We start from the raw sequence: 20,016 nt of genomic DNA on the forward strand, positions 1-20,016 counted from the left end.
ATAGGTATGGGTTATGTCCGCATCTGGCTCATGATTTTGCCTTCTTCGCATACTTGTTGGCCAGATCCTGGGTTTTTGGGGTTTGAATCACGTAGTAATGTGGTACCACTCTGAAACAGTCAATTACACCTGGATTCGATCCACATTTTAGAGGATAACACCGGTTAGGTCTGGGTTAGATCTGGGTTATGCCCGCATCTCGCTCATGATTCTGCCTTCATCGCATTCTTGTTCGCCAGAACCTGGGTTTTTTCGGGTTTGAATCACGTAGTAATGTGGTACCACACAGTAACAGTCAATTAAACCTGGCTTCGATCCACATTTTAGAGGATAACACCGGTTAGGTCTGGGTTAGATCTCGGTTATGCCCGAATCTCGCTCATGATTCTGCCTTCATCGCATTCTTGTTCGCCAGAACCTGGGCTTTTTCGGGTATGAATCACGTAGTAATGTGGTACCACACTGAAACAGTCAATTAAACCTGGTTTCGATCCACATTTTAGAGGATAACACCGGTTAGATCTGGGTTAGGTCTGGGTTATGCCCGCACCCCGCTCATGATTCTGCCTTCATCGCATTCTTGTTCGCCAGAACCTGGGTGTTTTCGGGTTTGAATCACGTAGTAATGTGGTACCACACAGTAACAGTCAATTAAACCTGGATTCGGTCCACATTTTAGATGATAACACCGGTTAGGTCTGGGTTAGGTCTGGGTTATGCCCGCATCTGGCTCATGATTTTGCTTTCTTCGCATACTTGTTGGCCAGATCCTGGGTTTTTTTCGGGTTTGAATCACGTAGTAATGTGGTACCACACTGAAACAGTCAATTACACCTGGATTCGATCCACATTTTAGAGGATAACACCGGTTTGGTCTGGGTTAGATCTGGGTTATGCCCGCATCTCGCTCATGATTCTGCCTTCATCGCATTCTTGTTCGCCAGAACCTGGGTTTTTTCGGGATTGATTCACGTAGTAATGTGGTACCACACAGTAACAGTCAATAAAACCTGGATTCGATCCACATTTTATAGGATAACACCGGTTAGGTCTGGGATAGGTATGGGTTACGTCCGCATCTGGCTCTTGATTTTGACTTTTCCGCATACTTGTTGGCCAGATCCTGGGTTTTTTCGGGTTTGTATCACGTAGTAATGTGGTACCACACTGAAACAGACAATTAAACCTGGTTTCGATCCACATTTTAGAGGATAACACCGGTTAGGTCTGGGTTATGCCCGCATCTGGCTCTTGATTTTGACTTTTCCGCATACTTGTTGGCCAGATCCTTGGTTTTCCCTGGTTTGAATCACGTAGTAATGTGATACCGCACTGAAATAGTCAACTAAACATGGTTTCTATCAATATTTTAGAGGATAACACCGGTTAGGTCTGGGATAGGTATGGGTTACGTCCGCATCTGGCTCTTGATTTTGACTTTTCCGCATACTTGTTGGCCAGATCCTTGGTTTTCCCTGGTTTGAATCACGTAGTAATGTGATAACGCACTGAAACAGTCTATTAAACCTGGTTTCGATCAATATTTTAGAGGATAACACCGGTTAGGTCTGGGTTAGGACTGGGTTATGCCCGCATCTGGCTCATGATTTTGCCTTCTTCGTATACTTGTTGGCCAGATCCTTGGTTTTCCCTGGTTTGAATCACGTTGTAATGTGGTACCACACTGAAACAGTCAATTAAACTTGGTTTCGATCCACATTTTATAGGATAACACCGGTTAGGTCTGGGTTAGGACTGGGTTATGCCCGCATCTGGCTCATGATTTTGCCTTCTTCGTATACTTGTTGGCCAGATCCTTGGTTTTCCCTGGTTTGAATCACGTAGTAATGTGGTACCACACTGAAACAGTCAATTAAACCTGGTTTCGATCAATATTTTAGAGGATAACACCGGTTAGATCTGGGTTAGGTCTGGGTTATGCCGACATCTCGCTCATGGTTCTGCCTTCATCGCATTCTTGTTCGCCAGAACCTGGGTTTTTTCGGGTTTGAATCACGTAGTAATGTGGTACCACACAGTAACAGTCAATTAAACCTGGATTCGATCCACATATTATAGGATAACACCGGTTAGGTCTGGGTTAGGACTGGGTTATGCCAGCATCTGGCTCTTGATTTTGTCTTTTCCGCATACTTGTTGGCCAGATCCTGGGTTTTTTCGGGTTTGAATCACGTAGTAATGTGGTACCACACTGAAACAGACAATTAAACCTGGTTTCGATCCACATTTTAGAGGATAACACCGGTTAGGTCTGGGTTAGGACTGGGTTATGCCCGCATCTCGCTCATGATTCTGCCTTCATCGCATTCTTGTTCGCCAGAACCTGGGTTTTTTCGGGTTTGAATCACGTAGTAATGTGGTACCACACAGTAACAGTCAATGAAACCTGGATTCGATCCACATTTTAGGGGATAACACCGGTTAGGTCTGGGTTAGATCTGGGTTATGCCCGCATCTCGCTCATGATTCTGCCTTCATCGCATTCTTGTTCGCCAGAACCTGGGCTTCTTCGGGTTTGAATCACGTAGTAATGTGGTACCACACTGAAACAGTCAATTAAACCTGGTTTCGATCCACATTTTAGAGGATAACACCGGTTAGATCTGGGTTAGGTCTGGGTTATGCCCGCATCTCGCTCATGATTCTGCCTTCATCGCATTCTTGTTCGCCAGAACCTGGGTTTTTTCGGGTTTGAATCACGTAGTAATGTGGTACCACACAGTAACAGTCAATTAAACCTGGATTCGATCCACATATTATAGGATAACACCGGTTAGGTCTGGGATAGGTATGGGTCATGTCCGCATCTCGCTCATGATATTGCTTTCTTCGCATACCTGTTGGCCAGATCCTGGGTTTTCTCGGGTTTGAATCACGTAGTAATGTGATACCACACTGAAACAGTCAATTAAACCTGGTTTCGATCCACATTTTAGAGGATAACACCGGTTAGGTCTGGGTTAGATCTGGGTTATGCCCGCATCTCGCTCATGATTCTGCCTTCATCGCATTCTTGTTCGCCAGAACCTGGGTTTTTTCGGGTTTGAATCACGTAGTAATGTGGTACCACACAGTAACAGTCAATGAAACCTGGATTCGATCCACATTCTAGAGGATAACACCGGTTAGGTCTGGGTTAGATCTGGGTTATGCCCGCATCTCGCTCATGATTCTGCCTTCATCGCATACTTGTTCGCCAGAACCTGGGCTTCTTCGGGTTTGAATCACGTAGTAATGTGTTACCACACTGAAACAGTCAATTAAACCTGGTTTCGATCCACATTTTAGAGGATAACACCGGATAGATCTGGGTTAGGTCTGGGTTATGCCCGCATCTCGCTCATGATTCTGCCTACATCGCATTCTTGTTCGCCAGAACCTGGGTTTTTTCGGGTTTGAATCACCTAGTAATGTAGTACCACACTGAAACAGTCAATTAAACCTGGATTCGGTCCACATTTTATAGGATTACACCGGTTAGGTCTGGGTTAGGACTGGGTTATGCCCGCACATCGCTCATGATTCTGCCTTCATCGCATTCTTGTTCGCCAGAACCTGGGTTTTTTCGGGTTTGAATCACGTAGTAATGTGGTACCACATTGAAACTGTCAATTAAACCTGGTTTCGATCCACATTTTAGAGGATAACACCGGTTAGGTCTGGGTTAGGACTGGGTTATGCCCGCATCTCGCTCATGATTCTGCCTTCATCGCATTCTTGTTCGGCAGAACCTGGGTTTTTTCGGGTTTGAATCACGTAGTAATGTGGTACCACACAGTAACAGTCAATTAAACCTGGATTCGATCCACATATTATAGGATAACACTGGTTAGGTCTGGGATAGGTATGGGTCATGTCCGCATCTGGCTCATGATATTGCTTTCTTCGCATACCTGTTGGCCAGATCCTGGGTTTTTTCGGGTTTGAATCACGTAGTAATGTGTTACCACACTGAAACAGTCAATTAAACCTGGTTTCGATCCACATTTTAGAGGATAACACCGGATAGGTCTGGGTTAGATCTGGGTTATGCCCGCATCTCGCTCATGATTCTGCCTTCATCGCATTCTTGTTCGCCAGAACCTGGGTTTTTTCGGGTTTGAATCACGTAGTAATGTGGTACCACACAGTAACAGTCAATGAAACCTGGATTCGATCCACATTTTAGAGGATAACACCGGTTAGGTCTGGGTTAGATCTGGGTTATGCCCGCATCTCGCTCATGATTCTGCCTTCATCGCATTCTTGTTCGCCAGAACCTGGGTTTTCTCGGGTTTTGAATCACGTAGTAATGTGGTACCACACACTAACAGTCAATGAAACCTGGATTCGATCCACATTTTAGAGGATAACACCGGTTAGGTCTGGGTTAGATCTGGGTTATGCCCGCATCTCGCTCATGATTCTGCCTTCATCGCATTCTTGTTCGCCAGAACGTGGGCTTCTTCGGGTTTGAATCACGTAGTAATGTGGTACCACACTGAAACAGTCAATTAAACCTGGTTTCGATCCACATTTTAGAGGATAACACCGGTTAGATCTGGGATAGGTCTGGGTTATGCCCGCATCTCGCTCATGATTCTGCCTTCATCGCATTCTTGTTCGCCAGAACCTGGGTTTTTTCGGGTTTGAATCACGTAGTAATATGGTACCACACAGTAACAGTCAATTAAACCTGGATTCGGTCCACATTTTATAGCATAACACCGGTTAGGTCTGGGATAGGTATGGGTTATGTCCGCATCTGGCTCATGATTTTGCTTTCTTCGCATACTTGTTGGCCAGATCCTGGGTTTTTTCGTGTTTGAATCACGTAGTAATGTGGTACCACACTGAAACAGTCAATTAAACCTGGTTTCAATCAATATTTTAGAGGATAACACCGGCTAGGTCTGGGTTAGGACTGGGTTATGCCCGCATCTGGCTCTTGATTCTGACTTTTCCGCATACTTGTTGGGCAGATCCTGGGTTTTTTCGGGTTTGAGTCACGTAGTAATGTGGTACCACACTGAAACAGACAATTAAACCTGGTTTCGATCCACATTTTAGAGGATAACACCGGTTAGGTCTGGGATAGGTATGGGTCATGTCCGCATCTGGCTCATGATATTGCTTTCTTCGCATACCTGTTGGCCAGATCCTGGGTTTTTTCGGGTTTGAATCACGTAGTAATGTGTTACCACACTGAAACAGTCAATTAAACCTGGTTTCGATCCACATTTTAGAGGATAACACCGGTTAGGTCTGGGTTAGATCTGGGTTATGCCCGCATCTCGCTCATGATTCTGCCTTCATCGCATTCTTGTTCGCCAGAACCTGGGTTTTTTCGGGTTTGAATCACTTAGTAATGTGGTACCACACAGTAACAGTCAATTAAACCTGGATTCGATCCACATTTTAGAGGATAACACCGGTTAGGTCTGGGTTAGATCTGGGTTATGCCCGCATCTCGCTCATGATTCTGCCTTCATCGCATTCTTGTTCGCCAGAACCTGGGTTTTTTCGGGTTTGAATCACGTAGTAATGTGTTACCACACTGAAACAGTCAATTAAACCTGGTTTCGATCCACATTTTAGAGGATAACACCGGTTAGGTCTGGGTTAGATCTGGGTTATGCCCGCATCTCGCTCATGATTCTGCCTTCATCGCATTCTTGTTCGCCAGAACCTTGGTTTTTTCTGGTTTGAATCACGTAGTAATGTGGTACCTCACAGTAACAGTCAATTAAACCTGGATTCGATCCACATTTTAGAGGATAACACCGGTTAGGTCTGGGTTAGATCTGGGTTATGCCCGCATCTCGCTCATGATTCTGCCTTCATCGCATTCTTGTTCGCCAGAACCTGGGCTTTTTCGGGTTTGAATCACGTAGTAATGTGGTACCACACTGAAACAGTCAATTAAACCTGGTTTCGATCCACATTTTAGAGGATAACACCGGTTAGATCTGGGTTAGGTCTGGGTTATGCCCGCATCCCGCTCATGATTCTGCCTTCATCGCATTCTTGTTCGCCAGAACCTGGGTTTTTTCGGGTTTGAATCACGTAGTAATGTGGTACCACACAGTAACAGTCAATTAAGCCTGGATTCGGTCCACATTTTATAGGATAACACCGGTTAGGTCTGGGATAGGTATGGGTTATGTCCGCATCTGGCTCATGATTTTGCTTTCTTCGCATACTTGTTGGCCAGATCCTGGGTTTTTTCGTGTTTGAATCACGTAGTAATGTGGTACCACACTGAAACAGTCTATTAAACCTGGTTTCGATCAATATTTTAGAGGATAACACCGGTTAAGTCTGGGTTAGGACTGGGTTATGCCCGCAACTGGCTCTTGATTTTGATTTTTCCGCATACTTGTTGGCCAGATCCTGGGTTTTTTCGGGTTCGTATCACGTAGTAATGTGGTACCACACTGAAACAGTCAATTAAACATGGTTTCTATCAATATTTTAGAGGATAACACCGGTTAGGTCTGGGATAGGTATGGGTTACGTCCGCATCTGGCTCTTGATTTTGACTTTTCCGCATACTTGTTGGCCAGATCCTTGGTTTTCCCTGGTTTGAATCACGTAGTAATGTGATAACGCACTGAAACAGTCTATTAAACCTGGTTTCGATCAATATTTTAGAGGATAACACCGGTTAGGTCTGGGTTAGGACTGGGATATGCCCGCATCTGGCTCATGATTTTGCCTTCTTCATATACTTCTTGGCCAGATCCTTGGTTTTCCCTGGTTTGAATCACGTAGTAATGTGATACCGCACTGAAACAGTCAATTAAACCTGGTTTCGATCCACATTTTATAGGCTAACACCGGTTAGGTCTGGGTTAGGTCTGGGTTATGTCCGCATCTGGCTCATGATTTTGCTTTCTTCGCATACTTGTTGGCCAGATCCTGGGTTTTTTCGGGTTTGAATCACGTAGTAATGTGGTACCACACTGAAACAGTCAATTACACCTGGATTCGATCCACATTTTAGAGGATAACACCGGTTAGGTCTGGGTTAGATCTGGGTTATGCCCGCATCTCGCTCATGATTCTGCCTTCATCGCATTCTTGTTCGCCAGAACTTGGGTTTTTTCGGGTTTGAATCACGTAGTAATGTGGTACCACACAGTAACAGTCAATAAAACCTGGATTCGATCCACATTTTATAGGATAACACCGGTTAGGTCTGGGATAGGTATGGGTTATGTCCGCATCTGGCTCATGATTTTGCTTTCTTCGCATACTTGTTGGCCAGATCCTGGGTTTTTTCGTGTTTGAATCACGTAGTAATGTGGTACCCCACTGAAACAGTCTATTAAACCTGGTTTCGATCAATATTTTAGAGGATAACACCGGTTAGGTCTGGGTTAGGACTGGGTTATGCCCGCATCTGGCTCTTGATTTTGACTTTTCCGCATACTTGTTGGCCAGATCCTGGGTTTTTTCGGGTTTGTATCACGTAGTAATGTGGTACCACACTGAAACAGACAATTAAACCTGGTTTCGATCCACATTTTAGAGGATAACACCGGTTAGGTCTGGGTTAGGACTGGGTTATGCCCGCATCTCGCTCATGATTCTGCCTTCATCGCATTCTTGTTCGCCAGAACCTGGGTTTTTTCGGGTTTGAATCACGTAGTAATGTGGTACCACACAGTAACAGTCAATGAAACCTGGATTCGATCCACATTTTAGAGGATAACACCGGTTAGGTCTGGGTTAGATCTGGGTTATGCCCGCATCTCGCTCATGATTCTGCCTTCATCGCATTCTTGTTCGCCAGAACCTGGGTTTTCTCGGGTTTGAATCACGTAGTAATGTGGTACCACACACTAACAGTCAATGAAACCTGGATTCGATCCACATTTTAGAGGATAACACCGGTTAGGTCTGGGTTAGATCTGGGTTATGCCCGCATCTCGCTCATGATTCTGCCTTCATCGCATTCTTGTTCGCCAGAACCTGGGCTTCTTCGGGTTTGAATCACGTAGTAATGTGGTACCACACTGAAACAGTCAATTAAACCTGGTTTCGATCCACATTTTAGAGGATAACACCGGTTAGATCTGGGATAGGTCTGGGTTATGCCCGCATCTCGCTCATGATTCTGCCTTCATCGCATTCCTGTTCGCCAGAACCTGGGTTTTTTCGGGTTTGAATCACGTAGTAATATGGTACCACACAGTAACAGTCAATTAAACCTGGATTCGGTCCACATTTTATAGGATAACACCGGTTAGGTCTGGGATAGGTATGGGTTATGTCAGCATCTGGCTCATGATTTTGCTTTCTTCGCATACTTGTTGGCCAGATCCTGGGTTTTTTCGTGTTTGAATCACGTAGTAATGTGGTACCACACTGAAACAGTCAATTAAACCTGGTTTCGATCAATATTTTAGAGGATAACACCGGTTAGGTCTGGGTTAGGACTGGGTTATGCCCGCATCTGGCTCTTGATTCTGACTTTTCCGCATACTTGTTGGCCAGATCCTGGGTTTTTTCGGGTTTGAATCACGTAGTAATGTGGTAACACAGTGAAACAGACAATTAAACCTGGTTTCGATCCACATTTTAGAGGATAACACCGGTTAGGTCTGGGTTAGGACTGGGTTATGCCCGCATCTCGCTCATGATTCTGCCTTCATCGCATTCTTGTTCGGCAGAACCTGGGTTTTTTCGGGTTTGAATCACGTAGTAATGTGGTACCACACAGTAACAGTCAATTGAACCTGGATTCGATCCACATATTATAGGATAACACCGGTTAGGTCTGGGATAGGTATGGGTCATGTCCGCATCTGGCTCATGATATTGCTTTCTTCGCATACCTGTTGGCCAGATCCTTGGTTTTCCCTGGTTTGAATCACGTAGTAATGTGATACCGCACTGAAACAGTCAATTAAACCTGGTTTCGATCCACATTTTATAGGCTAACACCGGTTAGGTCTGGGTTAGGTCTGGGTTATGCCCGCATCTCGCTCATAATTCTGCCTTCATCGCATTCTTGTTCGGCAGAACCTGGGTTTTTTCGGGTTTGAATCACGTAGTAATGTGGTGCCACACAGTAACAGTCAATGAAACCTGGATTCGATCCACATATTATAGGATAACACCGGTTAGGTCTGGGATAGGTATGGGTTATGTCCGCATCTGGCTCATGATTTTGCTTTCTTCGCATACTTGTTGGCCAGATCCCGGGTTTTTTCGTGTTTGAATCACGTAGTAATGTGGTACCACACTGAAACAGTCAATTAAACCTGGTTTCGATCAATATTTTAGAGGATAACACCGGTTAGGTCTGGGTTAGGACTGGGTTATGCCCGCATCTGGCTCTTGATTTTGACTTTTCCGCATACTTGCTGGCCAGATCCTGGGTTTTTCCGGGTTTGAATCACGTAGTAATGTGGTACCACACAGCAACAGTCAATAAAACCTGGATTCGGTCCACATTTTATAGGATAACACCGGTTAGGTCTGGGATAGGTATGGGTTATGTCCGCATCTGGCTCATGATTTTGCTTTCTTCGCATACTCGTTGGCCAGATCCTGGGTTTTTTCGGGTTTGAATCACGTAGTAATGTGGTACCACACTGAAACAGTCAGTTACACCTGGATTCGATCCACATTTTAGAGGATAACACCGGTTAGGTCTGGGTTAGATCTGGGTTATGCCCGCATCTCGCTCATGATTCTGCCTTCATCGCATTCTTGTTCGCCAGAACCTGGGTTTTTTCGGGTTTGAATCACGTAGTAATGTGGTACCACACAGTAACAGTCAATAAAACCTGGATTCGATCCACATTTTGTAGGATAACACCGGTTAGGTCTGGGATAGGTATGGGTTATGTCCGCATCTGGCTCATGATTTTGCTTTCTTCGCATACTTGTTGGCCAGATCCTGGGTTTTTTCGTGTTTGAATCACGTAGTAATGTGGTACCACACTGAAACAGTCTATTAAACCTGGTTTCGATCAATATTTTAGAGGATAACACCGGTTAGGTCTGGGTTAGGACTGGGTTATGCCCGCATCTGGCTCTTGATTTTGACTTTTCCGCATACTTGTTGGCCAGATCCTGGGTTTTTTCGGGTTTGTATCACGTAGTAATGTGGTACCACACTGAAACAGACAATTAAACCTGGTTTCGATCCACATTTTAGAGGATAACACCGGTTAGGTCTGGGTTAGGACTGGGTTATGCCCGCATCTCGCTCATGATTCTGCCTTCATCGCATTCTTGTTCGCCAGAACCTGGGTTTTTTCGGGTTTGAATCACGTAGTAATGTGGTACCACACACTAACAGTCAATGAAACCTGGATTCGATCCACATTTTAGAGGATAACACCGGTTAGATCTGGGTTAGATCTGGGTTATGCCCGCATCTCGCTCATGATTCTGCCTTCATCGCATTCTTGTTCGCCAGAACCTGGGCTTCTTCGGGTTTGAATCACGTAGTAATGTGGTACCACACTGAAACAGTCAATTAAACCTGGTTTCGATCCACATTTTAGAGGATAACACCGGTTAGATCTGGGTTAGGTCTGGGTTATGCCCGCATCTCGCTCATGATTCTGCCTTCATCGCATTCTTGTTCGCCAGAACCTGGGTTTTTTCGGGTTTGAATCACGTAGTAATGTGGTACCACACAGTAACAGTCAATTAAACCTGGATTCGGTCCACATTTTATAGGATAACACCGGTTAGGTCTGGGATAGGTATGGGTTATGTCCGCATCTGGCTCATGATTTTGCTTTCTTCGCATACTTGTTGGCCAGATCCTGGGTATTTTCGTGTTTGAATCACGTAGTAATGTGGTACCACACTGAAACAGTCAATTAAACCTGGTTTCGATCAATATTTTAGAGGATAACACCGGTTAGGTCTGGGTTAGGACTGGGTTATGCCCGCATCTGGCTCTTGATTTTGACTTTTCCGCATACATGTTGGCCAGATCCTGGGTTTTTTCGGGTTTGAATCACGTAGTAATGTGGTTCCACACTGAAACAGACAATTAAACCTGGTTTCGATCCACATTTTAGAGGATAACACCGGTTAGGTCTGGGTTAGGACTGGGTTATGCCCGCATCTGGCTCATGATTTTGCCTTCTTCGCATACTTGTTGGCCAGATCCTGGGTTTTTGGGGTTTGAGTCACGTAGTAATGTGGTACCACACAGTAACAGTCAATAAAACCTGGATTCGATCCACATTTTATAGGATAACACCGGTTAGGTCTGGGTTAGGACTGGGTTATGCCCGCATCTGGCTCTTGATTTTTACTTTTCCGCATACTTGTTGGCCAGATCCTGGGTTTTTTCGGGTTTGAATCACGTAGTAATGTGGTACCACACTGAAACAGACAATTAAACCTGGTTTCGATCCACATTTTAGAGGATAACACCGGTTAGGTCTGGGTTAGGACTGGGTTATGCCCGCATCTCGCTCATGATTCTGCCTTCATCGCATTCTTGTTCGCCAGAACCTGGGTTTTTTCGGGTTTGAATCACGTAGTAATGTGGTATCACACTGAAACAGTCAATTAAACCTGGTTTCGATCCACATTTTAGAGGATAACACCGGTTAGATCTGGGTTAGGTCTGGGTTATGCCTGCATCCCGCTCATGATTCTGCATTCATCGCATTCTTGTTCGCCAGAACCTGGGTTTTTTCGTGTTTGAATCACGTAGTAATGTGGTACCACACAGTAACAGTCAATTAAACCTGGATTCGGTCCACATTTTATAGGATAACACCGGTTAGGTCTGGGATAGGTATGGGTTATGTCCGCATCTGGCTCATGATTTTGCTTTCTTCGCATACTTGTTGGCCAGATCCTGGGTTTTTTCGTGTTTGAATCACGTAGTAATGTGGTACCACACTGAAAGAGTCTATTAAACCTGGTTTCGATCAATATTTTAGAGGATAACACCGGTTAGGTCTGGGTTAGGACTGGGTTATGCCCGCATCTGGCTCTTGATTTTGTCTTTTCCGCATACTTGTTGGCCAGATCCTGGGTTTTTTCGGGTTTGTATCACGTAGTAATGTGGTACCACACTGAAACAGACAATTAAACCTGGTTTCGACCCACATTTTAGAGGATAACACCGGTTAGGTCTGGGTTATGCCCGCATCTGGCTCTTGATTTTGACTTTTCCGCATACTTGTTGGCCAGATCCTTGGTTTTCCCTGGTTTGAATCACGTAGTAATGTGATAACGCACTGAAACAGTCTATTAAACCTGGTTTCGATCCACATTTTATAGGATAACACCGGTTAGGTCTGGGATAGGTATGGGTTACGTCCGCATCTGGCTCTTGATTTTGACTTTTCCGCATACTTGTTGGCCAGATCCTTGGTATTCCCTGGTTTGAATCACGTAGTAATGTGATAACGCACTGAAACAGTCTATTAAACCTGGTTTCGATCAATATTTTAGAGGATAACACCGGTTAGGTCTGGGTTAGGACTGGGTTATGCCCGCATCTGGCTCATGATTTTGCCTTCTTCGTATACTTGTTGGCCAGATCCTTGGTTTTCCCTGGTTTGAATCACGTAGTAATGTGATACCGCACTGAAACAGTCAATTAAACCTGGTTTCGATCCACATTTTATAGGATAACACCGGTTAGGTCTGGGTTAGGTCTGGGTTATGCCCGCATCTCGCTCATAATTCTGCCTTCATCGCATTCTTGTTCGGCAGAACCTGGGTTTTTTCGGGTTTGAATCACGTAGTAATGTGGTGCCACACAGTAACAGTCAATTAAACCTGGATTCGATCCACATATTATAGGATAACACCGGTTAGGTCTGGGATAGGTATGGGTTATGCCCGCATCTGGCTCATGATTTTGCTTTGTTCGCATACTTGTTGGCCAGATCCCGGGTTTTTTCGTGTTTGAATCACGTAGTAATGTGGTACCACACTGAAACAGTCAATTAAACCTGGTTTCGATCAATATTTTAGAGGATAACACCGGTTAGGTCTGGGTTAGGACTGGGTTATGCCCGCATCTGGCTCTTGATTTTGTCTTTTCCGCATACTTGTTGGCCAGATCCTGGGTTTTTTCGGGTTTGAATCACGTAGTAATGTGGCACCACACTGAAACAGACAATTAAACCTGGTTTCGATCCACATTTTAGAGGATAACACCGGTTAGGTCTGGGTTAGGACTGGGTTATGCCCGCATCTCGCTCATGATTCTGCCATCATCGCATTCTTGTTCGCCAGAACCTGGGTTTTTTCGGGTTTGAATCACGTAGTAATGTGGTACCTCACTGAAACAGTCAATTAAACCTGGTTTCGATCCACATTTTAGAGGATAACACCGGTTAGGTCTGTGTTAGGACTGGGTTATGCCCGCATCTGGCTCATGATTTTGCCATCTTCGCATACTTGTTGGCCAGATCCTGTTGGTTTTTAGGGTTTGAATCACGTAGTAATGTGGTAACACACAGTAACAGTCAATAAAACCTGGATTCGATCCACATTTTATAGGATAACACCGGTTAGGTCTGGGATAGGTATGGGTTATGTCCGCATCTGGCTCATGATTTTGCTTTCTTCGCATACTTGTTGGCCAGATCCTGGGTTTTTTCGTGTTTGAATCACGTAGTAATGTGGTACCACACTGAAACAGTTAATTAAACCTGGTTCCGATCCACATTTTAGGGGATAACACCGGTTAGGTCTGGGTTAGATCTGGGTTATGCCCGCATCTCGCTCATGATTCTGCCTTCATCGCATTCTTTTTCGCCAGATCCTCGGTTTTCCCTGGTTTGAATCACGTAGTAATGTGATACCGCACTGAAACAGTCAATTAAACCTGGTTTCGATCAATATTTTAGAGGATAACACCGGTTAGGTCTGGGTTAGGACTGGGTTATGCCCGCATCTGGCTCATGATTTTGCCTTCTTCGCATACTTGTTGGCCAGATCCTGGGTTTTTTTGGGTTTGAATCACGTAGTAATGTGGTACCACACTGAAACAGACAATTAAACCTGGTTTCGATCCACATTTTAGAGGATAACACCGGTTAGGTCTGTGTTAGGACTGGGTTATGCCCGCACAACGCTCATGATTCTGCCTTCATCGCATTCTTGTTCGCCAGAACCTGGGTTTTTTCGGGTTTGAATCACGTAGTAATGTGGTACCACATTAAAACAGTCAATTAAACCTGGAATCGATCCACATTTTATAGGATAACACCGGTTAGGTCTGGGATAGGTATGGCTTTTGTCCGCATCTCGCTCATGATTCTGCCTTCATCGCATTCTTGTTCGCCAGAACCTGGGTTTTTTCGGGTTTGAATCACGTAGTAATGTGGTATCACACTGAAACAGTCAATTAAACCTGGTTTCGATCCACATTTTAGAGGATAACACCGGTTAGATCTGGGTTAGGTCTGGGTTATGCCTGCATCCCGCTCATGATTCTGCATTCATCGCATTCTTGTTCGCCAGTACCTGGGTTTTTTCGTGTTTGAATCACGTAGTAATGTGGTACCACACAGTAACAGTCAATTAAACCTGGATTCGGTCCGCATTTTATAGGATAACACCGGTTAGGTCTGGGATAGGTATGGGTTATGCCCGCATCTGGCTCATGATTTTGCTTTCTTCGCATACTTGTTGGCCAGATCCTGGGTTTTTTCGTGTTTGAATCACGTAGTAATGTGGTACCGCACTGAAACAGTCAATTAAACCTGGTTTCGATCAATATTTTAGAGGATAACACCGGTTAGGTCTGGGTTAGGACTGGGTTATGCCCGCATCTGGCTCATGATTTTGCCTTCTTCGCATACTTGTTGGCCAGATCCTGGGTTTTTTTGGGTTTGAATCACGTAGTAATGTGGTACCACACTGAAACAGACAATTAAACCTGGTTTCGATCCACATTTTAGAGGTTAACACCGGTTAGGTCTGTGTTAGGACTGGGTTATGCCCGCACAACGCTCATGATTCTGCCTTCATCGCATTCTTGTTCGCCAGAACCTGGGTTTTTTCGGGTTTGAATCACGTAGTAATGTGGTACCACATTGAAACAGGCAATTAAACCTGGAATCGATCCACATTTTATAGGATAACACCGGTTAGGTCTGGGATAGGTATGGGTTTTGTCCGCATCTGGCTCTTGATTTTGACTTTTCCGCATACTTGTTGGCCAGATCCTTGGTTTTCCCTGGTTTGAATCAGGTAGTAATGTGATACCGCACTGAAACAGTCAATTAAACATGGTTTCTATCAATATTTTAGAGGATAACACCGGTTAGGTCTGGGATAGGTATGGGTTACGTCCGCATCTGGCTCTTGATTTTGACTTTTCCGCATACTTGTTGGCCAGATCCTTGGTTTTCCCTGGTTTGAATCACGTAGTAATGTGATAACGCACTGAAACAGTCTATTAAACCTGGTTTCGATCAATATTTTAGAGGATAACACCGGTTAGGTCTGGGTTAGGACTGGGTTATGCCCGCATCTGGCTCATGATTTTGCCTTCTTCGTATACTTGTTGGCCAGATCCTTGGTTTTCCCTGGTTTGAATCACGTAGTAATGTGATACCGCACTGAAACAGTCAATTAAACCTGGTTTCGATCCACATTTTATAGGATAACACCGGTTAGGTCTGGGTTAGGTCTGGGTTATGCCCGCATCTCGCTCATAATTCTGCCTTCATCGCATTCTTGTTCGGCAGAACCTGGGTTTTTTCGGGTTTGAATCACGTAGTAATGTGGTGCCACACAGTAACAGTCAATTAAACCTGGATTCGATCCACATATTATAGGATAACACCGGTTAGGTCTGGGATAGGTATGGGTTATGCCCGCATCTGGCTCTTGATTTTGCTTTCTTCGCATACTTGTTGGCCAGATCCCGGGTTTTTTCGTGTTTGAATCACGTAGTAATGTGGTACCACACTGAAACAGTCAATTAAACTTGGTTTTGATCAATATTTAAGAGGATAACACCGGTTAGGTCTGGGTTAGGACTGGGTTATGCCCGCATCTGGCTCTTGATTTTGTCTTTTCCGCATACTTGTTGGCAAGATCCTGGGTTTTTTCGGGTTTGAATCACGTAGTAATGTGGTACCACACTGAAACAGACAATTAAACCTGGTTTCGATCCACATTTTAGAGGATAACACCGGTTAGGTCTGGGTTAGGACTGGGTTATGCCCGCATCTGGCTCATGATTTTGCCATCTTCGCATACTTGTTGGCCAGATCCTGTTGGTTTTTGGGGTTTGAATCACGTAGTAATGTGGTAACACACAGTAACAGTCAATAAAACCTGGATTCGATCCACATATTATAGGATAACACCGGTTAGGTCTGGGATAGGTATGGGTTTTGTCCGCATCTGGCTCTTGATTTTGACTTTTCCGCATACTTGTTGGCCAGATCCTTGGTTTTCCCTGGTTTGAATCAGGTAGTAATGTGGTACCACACTGAAACAGTTAATTAAACCTGGTTCCGATCCACATTTTAGGGGATAACACCGGTTAGGTCTGGGTTAGATCTGGGTTATGCCCGCATCTCGCTCATGATTCTGCCTTCATCGCATTCTTTTTCGCCAGATCCTTGGTTTTCCCTGGTTTGAATCACGTAGTAATGTGATACCGCACTGAAACAGTCAATTAAACCTGGTTTCGATCAATATTTTACAGGATAACACCGGTTAGGTCTGGGTTAGGACTGGGTTATGCCCGCATCTGGCTCATGATTTTGCCTTCTTCGCATACTTGTTGGCCAGATCCTGGGTTTTTTCGGGTTTGAATCACGTAGTAATGTGGTACCACACTGAAACAGACAATTAAACCTGGTTTCGATCCATATTTTAGAGGATAACACCGGTCAGGTCTGGGTTAGGTCTGGGTTATGCCCGCATCTGGCACATGATTTTGCCTTCTTCGCATGCTTGTTGGCCAGATCCTTGGTTTTTTTCTGGTTTGAATCACGTAGTAATGTGGTACCACACTGAAACAGACAATTAAACGAGGTTTCGATCAATATTTTAGAGGATAACACCGGTTAGGTCTGGGTTATGCCCGCATCTGGCTCTTGATTTTGACTTTTCCGCTTACTTGTTGGCCAGATCCTCGGTTTTCCCTGGTTTGAATCACGTAGTAATGTGATACCGCACTGAAACAGTCAATTAAACCTGGTTTCGATCAATATTTTAGAGGATAACACCGGTTAGGTCTGGGTTAGGACTGGGTTATGCCCGCATCTGGCTCATGATTTTGCCTTCTTCGCATACTTGTTGGCCAGATCCTGGGTTTTTTTGGGTTTGAATCACGTAGTAATGTGGTACCACACTGAAACAGACAATTAAACCTGGTTTCGATCAATATTTTAGAGGATAACACCGGTTAGGTCTGGGTTAGGACTGGGTTATGCCCGCATCTGGCTCATGATTTTGCCTTCTTCGCATACTTGTTGGCCAGATCCTGGGTTTTTGGGGTTTGAATCACGTAGTAATGTGGTACCACACAGTAACAGTCAATAAAACCTGGATTCGATCCACATTTTATAGGATAACACCGGTTAGGTCTGGGTTAGGACTGGGTTATGCCCGCATCTGGCTCTTGATTTTTACTTTTCCGCATACTTGTTGGCCAGATCCTGGGTTTTTTCGGGTTTGAATCACGTAGTAATGTGGTACCACACTGAAACAGACAATTAAACCTGGTTTCGATCCACATTTTAGAGGATAACACCGGTTAGGTCGGGGTTAGGACTGGGTTATGCCCGCATCTCGCTCATGATTCTGCCTTCATCGCATTCTTGTTCGCCAGAACCTGGGTTTTTTCGGGTTTGAATCACGTAGTAATGTGGTATCACACTGAAACAGTCAATTAAACCTGGTTTCGATCCACATTTTAGAGGATAACACCGGTTAGATCTGGGTTAGGTCTGGGTTATGCCTGCATCCCGCTCATGATTCTGCATTCATCGCATTCTTGTTCGCCAGAACCTGGGTTTTTTCGTGTTTGAATCACGTAGTAATGTGGTACCACACAGTAACAGTCAATTAAACCTGGATTCGGTCCACATTTTATAGGATAACACCGGTTAGGTCTGGGATAGGTATGGGTTATGTCCGCATCTGGCTCATGATTTTGCTTTCTTCGCATACTTGTTGGCCAGATCCTGGGTTTTTTCGTGTTTGAATCACGTAGTAATGTGGTACCACACTGAAAGAGTCTATTAAACCTGGTTTCGATCAATATTTTAGAGGATAACACCGGTTAGGTCTGGGTTAGGACTGGGTTATGCCCGCATCTGGCTCTTGATTTTGACTTTTCCGCATACTTGTTGGCCAGATCCTGGGTTTTTTCGGGTTTGTATCACGTAGTAATGTGGTACCACACTGAAACAGACAATTAAACCTGGTTTCGACCCACATTTTAGAGGATAACACCGGTTAGGTCTGGGTTATGCCCGCATCTGGCTCTTGATTTTGACTTTTCCGCATACTTGTTGGCCAGATCCTTGGTTTTCCCTGGTTTGAATCACGTAGTAATGTGATAACGCACTGAAACAGTCTATTAAACCTGGTTTCGATCCACATTTTATAGGATAACACCGGTTAGGTCTGGGATAGGTATGGGTTACGTCCGCATCTGGCTCTTGATTTTGACTTTTCCGCATACTTGTTGGCCAGATCCTTGGTATTCCCTGGTTTGAATCACGTAGTAATGTGATAACGCACTGAAACAGTCTATTAAACCTGGTTTCGATCAATATTTTAGAGGATAACACCGGTTAGGTCTGGGTTAGGACTGGGTTATGCCCGCATCTGGCTCATGATTTTGCCTTCTTCGTATACTTGTTGGCCAGATCCTTGGTTTTCCCTGGTTTGAATCACGTAGTAATGTGATACCGCACTGAAACAGTCAATTAAACCTGGTTTCGATCCACATTTTATAGGATAACACCGGTTAGGTCTGGGTTAGGTCTGGGTTATGCCCGCATCTCGCTCATAATTCTGCCTTCATCGCATTCTTGTTCGGCAGAACCTGGGTTTTTTCGGGTTTGAATCACGTAGTAATGTGGTGCCACACAGTAACAGTCAATTAAACCTGGATTCGATCCACATATTATAGGATAACACCGGTTAGGTCGGGGATAGGTATGGGTTATGCCCGCATCTGGCTCATGATTTTGCTTTCTTCGCATACTTGTTGGCCAGATCCCGGGTTTTTTCGTGTTTGAATCACGTAGTAATGTGGTACCACACTGAAACAGTCAATTAAACCTGGTTTCGATCAATATTTTAGAGGATAACACCGGTTAGGTCTGGGTTAGGACTGGGTTATGCCCGCATCTGGCTCTTGATTTTGTCTTTTCCGCATACTTGTTGGCCAGATCCTGGGTTTTTTCGGGTTTGAATCACGTAGTAATGTGGCACCACACTGAAACAGACAATTAAACCTGGTTTCGATCCACATTTTAGAGGATAACACCGGTTAGGTCTGGGTTAGGACTGGGTTATGCCCGCATCTCGCTCATGATTCTGCCATCATCGCATTCTTGTTCGCCAGAACCTGGGTTTTTTCGGGTTTGAATCACGTAGTATTGTGGTACCTCACTGAAACAGTCAATTAAACCTGGTTTCGATCCACATTTTAGAGGATAACACCGGTTAGGTCTGGGTTAGGACTGGGTTATGCCCGCATCTGGCTCATGATTTTGCCATCTTCGCATACTTGTTGGCCAGATCCTGTTGGTTTTTAGGGTTTGAATCACGTAGTAATGTGGTAACACACAGTAACAGTCAATAAAACCTGGATTCGATCCACATTTTATAGGATAACACCGGTTAGGTCTGGGATAGGTATGGGTTATGTCCGCATCTGGCTCATGATTTTGCTTTCTTCGCATACTTGTTGGCCAGATCCTGGGTTTTTTCGTGTTTGAATCACGTAGTAATGTGGTACCACACTGAAACAGTTAATTAAACCTGGTTCCGATCCACATTTTAGGGGATAACACCGGTTAG

The sequence above is a fragment of the Colletes latitarsis genome, chromosome 14, assembly GCF_051014445.1.
Source record: "Colletes latitarsis isolate SP2378_abdomen chromosome 14, iyColLati1, whole genome shotgun sequence".
Classification (NCBI taxonomy): domain Eukaryota; kingdom Metazoa; phylum Arthropoda; class Insecta; order Hymenoptera; family Colletidae; genus Colletes; species Colletes latitarsis.